At 32.2% G+C, this 7,306-nt stretch overlaps 1 pseudogene; it reads right to left on the bottom strand.

Moving 5' to 3' along the window:
- Window positions 1–6,160: 6,160 nt before the first annotated feature.
- LOC150034581 (uncharacterized) lies at window positions 6,161–7,091 on the bottom strand (annotated as a pseudogene).
- Window positions 7,092–7,306: the final 215 nt, after the last annotated feature.

The following is a 7,306-nucleotide window of genomic DNA, read 5'->3' as shown; positions in this document are numbered from 1 at the left end:
ATTATATATATATATATATATTTAGAAAACTCAATACTTCTTAATTAGAAAAAAGAAATCAAACAAAAATATAAAAGAAAGAGAATAAAAAATAATTAAATTTATTTAATTGTGTTTTAAAATATTTTCCATAATTAATTTCTTCCCATTGGTTAGATAAAAATTTAGTTGAATAATTCCTAATTTGATTCTCTAATTAAAAGAAGTGGAGTGGTGTCCTCTCATCTTCTTCATGGGTAGTGGTTCTCTATCTATCTAATCACCTCGACGATGGTGTGCCACTATTTTGGGTTACAATGCGAGGGGTGGGTGTGGGTCGAAAGTTGTTGAAGAAAGCTATCATTTCTTCTACATATTGGATAATAATAATAATCATAATGTATTTAAGGTGTCTCGTCCTCATTTTCCTTCTCAATGCCACAACTACTACGACTTTCCCCAATGACTATTCTTGTTGTGCCTCTGGTACTTTTAAATTTTTACAATACAATAAATTTTATATGCTTTTCTTTTCTTTTATATTTCCTAATTAAACGCATCGTAAATATATATTTTTTTTTATTTTTTAGATTGGTTGAGTTGCTTACGAACTGGTGGAGTAGAAATACGACGTCATTGTTCCATAATAGCATAATATCAGCATCCTAAGAATCTAGCAACCCCAACCCCAACCCCATCTATACTTCCCACTCATCTTCACTATTCAGGTTATACCTATACCTACCTTAAAATAATACCATTGTATAAAAAGATTTTGTGTATTATGAAAATGGAGTAATTAACAAGAGTTTAGGTGTGCATTATAAGTTTTTATTTAAACACTTGTTATGAAGAGAGGTGAAAAAGACCAACGAAAAGAAAGACTAAGATAGTTTGCATTACCCATAAAAATGAAGAAAACCATAATAAAGTTTTGCGCGGTAATTAAAGGATAGACAATAAATCGGAAAATACATGACATCATGATAAAAATAGCAGCTTTCAGAATAACAATATTTGATGACCTAATAGGCTAAGTTTAACTTTAACCTTCAATCTTTTTTTGGAACTGGCGGAGGATAGTATCGTAGAAATTTTGTTCAGACTCCTCAAATATGTGCCAAATGTTGATATTTTTGTTGATCAAACCATTGAAAATCAACATTTGGTAAATAAAATATTTTGGAATAAGTCTTGTATGCACACTAAGGTTCATCAAATTAGAAAAATATATAATAATAGAAGAAGAACAATCAACGATATTAATAAAAAAGAATTCCAACATGAATCTTTTCAATAGATGAGACCATAATAGCTACATTTTTTAGAACCCTCAAAGTACCTCCTCCTCACTCAAACCCCAACTTTTGTAGGCTTCATTTTTTTTTGTTTCTCAGAGCTCCTTTCTCAAACCCCAACTTTCAATTTGGAATTCCTAAAATCCTCTCAATTAGTACGTCTGATTTGATTAAGCATATATATTGATCCAAATCTAATTAAATTAATTAAAGAATATTTAGTCCCTTATTAATCAAGATATATTCTTCCTTCTTTTTAAGAATATTATTATAATTATATGAGAAATTTGAACCTCACAATTATATGATGAACAAATTGAGTCGATAGATTATTTATTATAGTTCTTTTAATTATACAAAATATTCCTTTGCAAAAAATAATTATCTATAAATAAAGTTCTCTTCCCCTTATTCCTTATAAATTACGAGCAGTCTTTCATATGTTAATCTTTTGCCTTTGATGGAAACAATCACTTCCAGAGAGTTGGGCTTAAGGGTCTCTATCTTATGCTTGTTGGTTACCAACCTAAGGTTAATTAGACAAATAAACAAATCAAACCAGATACAAAAAGAACAAATGAAATAAAATTTGAAATTTATTTGATTGACTTTAAAAATATTTGACATAATTACTTTCTTCGAAAATTAGTTAGATAAATTTTCTATAAAAAAAAATGTTCAACATTCCAAAATTTTATTCTCCCTTCCATGGGAAGATGGAAAAAATATTTTATTTCGTTTTTTTAATTAAATAAAATGACCGCACAACTTAATTCGTGGAATTTGAACTTTGTATTTGTATTAATTTTGTGGATAGTATCTCTAATACATAATAATATTTTGATGCTTTCAAAATAAACTATAATCTTTAAGCTGGTTGATCTTCTTGAATGATCGGCCTTTTGAGTTTTGGATCTTGGGAGCTTAAATCTTTAGAGCTTTAATATGTTTTCTGATCTTCAGAGCTTTAGTGTTTCTTGATCTTCAGAGCTTTGATATGTCTTCTGATCTTCAGAGTTTTAGTGTCTTCTTTTGATTTTCAAAGCTTTAGTGTATTCTGATCTTCAAAACTTTGGAGGAGTTATATTCTTCAAATACTTGAAGCTTCACTTCAAATCTTCAGAGAGCTTTTGCCTTCAATTTTCTCTTCTCTAAATGAAAAGGTAGATTATCTATTTATAGAGGTTTCTTATAGCCCTTACATGGGCTTAGGCCCAATTGGGTTTGGTTGGTCCATGGGTCTGGCCTTTGGCTCAATTAATTGGATTTGGGTATGATTTGACATTTCGATCAAATTCAACCTATTTTTGGGCTTAGTTGACTTTGAACCCAAATAATAATATCAAATTGAGCCAAATTAATCTTATTTGATTCAACGGTCACATGAAACCACGTGTCTTATTGGACTTTGTCTTCAACTTCAATTTGAGACACATGTCCACTCCTAATTAGTCCTAAATTTGATGATTTGGAATTTGGTCATTAATTTAGTAAATGACATGACAATTTGTTATTGGTCCAAAATTTCTCCTTCAACACAAATATTTCAATATTAATTTCTTAATAATATATATATATATATATATATATATATATATATATATATATATATATATTAGAAAATAAAACATTAAATAAAAAATGACGAAATTACAACTAATTTTTTTCTTAGTTCCATAAACTTGAATTTAACTCTCTGACTCAAGATATATATCGCTTAGTTTATTTTTTTTTAACTCCTTTGCATTTTTTTTTTAAAAAAACTATTACATTGAAAAATGTCAAATTATTTACAGAAGTAGTAAAAAAAAATTAATAAAGACTGATAGACTTCTATAAACGTATATCGCATAGTACCAATGATAGAATTTTATCTGTTTCTATCACTGATAGATACTGATATACTTTTATCATCCTCTATCAAAGAAAATTAAATTTTTATATCTTATATATATAGTTTTCTTTATTTTTCTATTTTTGAAAATTTCTCTTTTTTTTTTTTTTTATCTCTATCATGCTAATTTTTTTTCATGATTTCTTTCATCACAATTAGTTCTTTTCTAATATGTACGTCCATTTTGAAAGTTCTATATTGTTTAGCATTTATATTGCCCTTTTAAGTTTTTTGCTGCAAATTAAAAAAACAATGTTGAATTAGATCATTCATCCATAAATTATGTATTTTAAAATATGAAATAATGTATTTTCGATCCATTGAAACACATTACACACCACCATCCAATCAAATAATTGGTAAAATAAAAATCGGTAGTCATATGTTCAATCCAAACAACCTCTAAGATTCATCAAATTAGGAAAACATATAATAGTAGAAGGAAGAACCAACGATATTGACAAAAAAAAGTAGTATGGAATTTACCTTTTCAACCGATAAGACCTACATAATAGCTACATTTTTAAAAAAACCCTTGAATAAAATTATTAATCTTCTAATTTCAGAAAAAGGAAAAAAAATTAGCAGTATGTGGACCGTGTATAAGTGAAGATCTCCATTATTTATATGTTTCACCTATATTGTGCATCCTGCAAGTGAGAGGTGGTAGGATGAATAGTACAACCGACCTTTTTTATTCTTCTTTTCTTTTTTCTTTTTATAAGTTTATACTTGTCTATGTAAAAAATTTCATTCATAATATAGGGTTAAATTAAAACGATTAGCATGTATGTTAACATGTGTGAATTTGGTTCACCATTAAAATTTTAGATTCATATAATATACACTTTTATATTGAATACGAGATATATATATATATATATATATATATATATATATGCTAGTAACTATCTTCTTTCAATACTTTATTTTTCTATATAAATGTTTAATATCTAATTTATTCATAAATATGTTATATTATTTTATTTTTCTATGTTTTTATGTTTAATCTAAGTTATTTCATAAAAGTTTATAACAATATACCTTTGTATATAACTTTTTTTCTGTCCAAAATGATAATGAAATTTGGAATTCCTAAAATCCACCCAATTATGTACATCTAATTTGACTAAGCATATATGTTGGTCCAAATCTAATTAAATTAATTAAGGATGTTTGTTTCGTTGTTTAAGAACTATTATTCTTTCTTTTTAAGAATATTATTATAATTATAAGAGAAACTTGAAACTCACATCTATTATCATATGGTGAACAAATTGAATCAATATATTTTTTAATATTATCTTTTAATTATACAAAATATTTCTTTGCAAAAAATAGTTATCTATAAATAAAGCTCTTCCCCTTGCTCCTTATAATTGCTTTGCCTCTTATTAATTACGGGTAGCCTTTCCTATGTTAATCTTTTGCCTTTGTTAAACTGGTGTCACTGCGTAGAGGGAACCCTAGCTGCCTCTCATCATCGCGCATCTGATGCGTCCTTCGACCAGTCGATCTCATCATCACGCATCTGTCTCTCGTCAATTGGAGTCTAATTCACCACGCGATCTCGTGAGGATCCTTATCATCACTGCGTGATCTCTGGTGGTCGCTTCGTATCAACCGCCTCAGCCTCTTCGTCACCAATCAGGGTGTTGGGTGGTAAGTTTTCGGTTGTTGTGATTCTATCGGGTGGGTGTTGGGTAATTTTGTTCACCATTCGGTCTCTAAGTGGCCACAGAATTTTGCTTGTTAAACCGAAGATGTTGGGTGTTGGCCACTCTTTAATAAAATCTCTGTGTTGGGTGTTGGGTAGTTCTAATCGGGTTTGGATTTGGGAGGATTGTGCATAAATGGTCGCCTTTAAGACTGAAGGTGAAGAATGGAGCTTATGTAGCACGATAGCCCTTTCGTCTTCTTAAACCAGAGGTTGAATCGGGATTGGTGGCTCGTTCGGAGGTGAAGGAGTTTGGGGGTGTCTGATGGTCGTTCTGAGGAGGGTGAAGGGTCAAGTGCGGGGAGTGTTGACAAAGTTGGACTAGGAAGTTTGTCGGTTGGTGTTCCGACGACGCTCGAATGGATGAAGACACTTCTCCTCTAACCTAGAACCAGAATTAATCTGGGTTGGGGAAAACTAGGGTTTGGGTGATCTGAGTGGGATGGGTATTGGGTCAGGTGGTGGACAGAGGAGTCTGGGCTCTAGTGAAGTTGGGGCACAAGTTGTGAGGGATGTGTCTGGGTTGGGCTTTGAGGGAGTTGGGGTGAGTGTGGCTATGATGTTGGGTGGTATGTGAGATAGGGGTGGGCCTGATAGAAGTGGCCTGAGTGGGCTGCAAGATGGGAATGGGTGTTATCGGGGGGTGGGCTAAGAGGTGTTGGGCCGAAGATAGGGATCACAGTGGGGCTAAAACTAGATCGTGAGGACGTAAATAGGGTTGGGTTTGTGGGGAGTGTTGAGCATCTAGTTTCTACGGATGAGAGTGGGGAGCCAGTTCAAACTAACGTCAGTTTAGCTGCGAGGCGTGGTTCAAAGACGAATCAGTTAGGTTCAACGGGGGAGTGGTTTGGTTCTGTTGGATCCGGTTCTGATTTAAAAGGGGGAAATTCATGGGCGGCCATTGATTGAAAATGATAAAGTGATTGAAAATGAGTTTTTCTTGGATGAGTTTTGACAAATGTTACATTTTTGTTGAGTTTTTCTTGGTAGAGCTTTGACAAACTTTCAATCTTCTTCTCGAATGGGTTAAGGATAGTATTGTAGATTTTTTTTTTCAAACTTCCCAAATATGTGCCAAATGTTACATTTTTGTTGATCAAACCATTAGAAATCTACATTTGATAAATAAAATATCTTGGAATAGGTCTTGTATGCACACTAAGGTTCATCAAATTAGGGAAACGTATAATAGTAGAAGAAGGGCAAAAAGTCCAACATGGAATTTATCTTTTCAACAGATGAGACCATAATAGCTACATTTTTTAAGAACCCTCAAACTACCTCCTCCACACTCAAACCCCAACTTTTGTGGGCTTCCATTTTTGTTTCCCAGAGCTCCTTCCTCACTCTTTTCAAACAATAAACCATAACCACAAATTTCTTCATATCAGGATGAATCCCCATCCCTTTTACCTCATTTACCACAGGTTTAAATTTTTTGGGATCCATGACAAGAGTAAGAGGATGTTGTTTCAAAAGTGTTTGAATGTGTTTCAAAGAAACCTTAGCTTCTTCAAGATACTTAATGTTTGGAAATAGAGTCGCTTCTAAACTTAAAACGAAAATGTTTCCACAGTCCGTTGAAACAGAAATTGCCTTCTCCCGACAATTAAGAAATTTTTCGACATATTGGAAAGATTGAATAATACATTTAGAAAGACTCTGATATAAAATAGGAGGAAAGTAACAAATTAATTTAGTCAGTTGTGTTGATGAAAAACCAACTTGTTTGAGATAAGATATTTTGGCAATAAAGTTTTTGTTGGACCAGAGCAAAGAAGCGATGGGCACCTCTTCACAATTCAATAAATATGGGACTTGGAAAACCCATGGTTTTTGTTGACCTGAGCTATACTTACTAACCTTTCATCTTAGTTTTGTAACAGTAGAAGTACTCGAATGAAAATAAAAGAAGAAGAGGGAAAAGAACAAACATCACATAAATTATAGTGGTTCAATCTCAAGGTGAGATTTACATCTACTGTGAAAGGTCTCTCAATTTTCTTTACTGATATTCATAACAAGAATATAGAGGAATTCTTTTTGGAAGAGGAAAACACAATGTCAATCATCACAACAACAACAAGAAAACACTTAAATAGCTAGTGCTTCAAAGTTGCATACACATACTCGATCCTCGCTAGCACCTTACTTGTTGCACGCTTGCTCGCTTACTCGATGGCTCACCTGAAAGCTTGCCCATTTACATACTTATTTGCTTACTCGCTTACTCTCTTCCTCACTTACTCGCTGCTCCTCGATGCTCCCCTGAATAATTTGTCACACCCCTCCTCAGACTATCCTCTGAGCCTGAGAAAGGACGTGACTGTAGCAGTTATCAACCCTTTTGTTGATACTTACTGCCTAATAACTCTTGTAGAAATAACTCTAATACCAATGAACAAATTCAACAACCAA

Source organism: Benincasa hispida, chromosome 8, assembly GCF_027475165.1.
Source record: "Benincasa hispida cultivar pf3 chromosome 8, pf3_genome.v1.1, whole genome shotgun sequence".
Taxonomy (NCBI): Eukaryota; Viridiplantae; Streptophyta; class Magnoliopsida; order Cucurbitales; family Cucurbitaceae; genus Benincasa; species Benincasa hispida.
The sequence above is the reverse complement of the archived record's forward strand: the minus strand, read 5'-3'. Positions and strand labels throughout refer to the sequence as shown.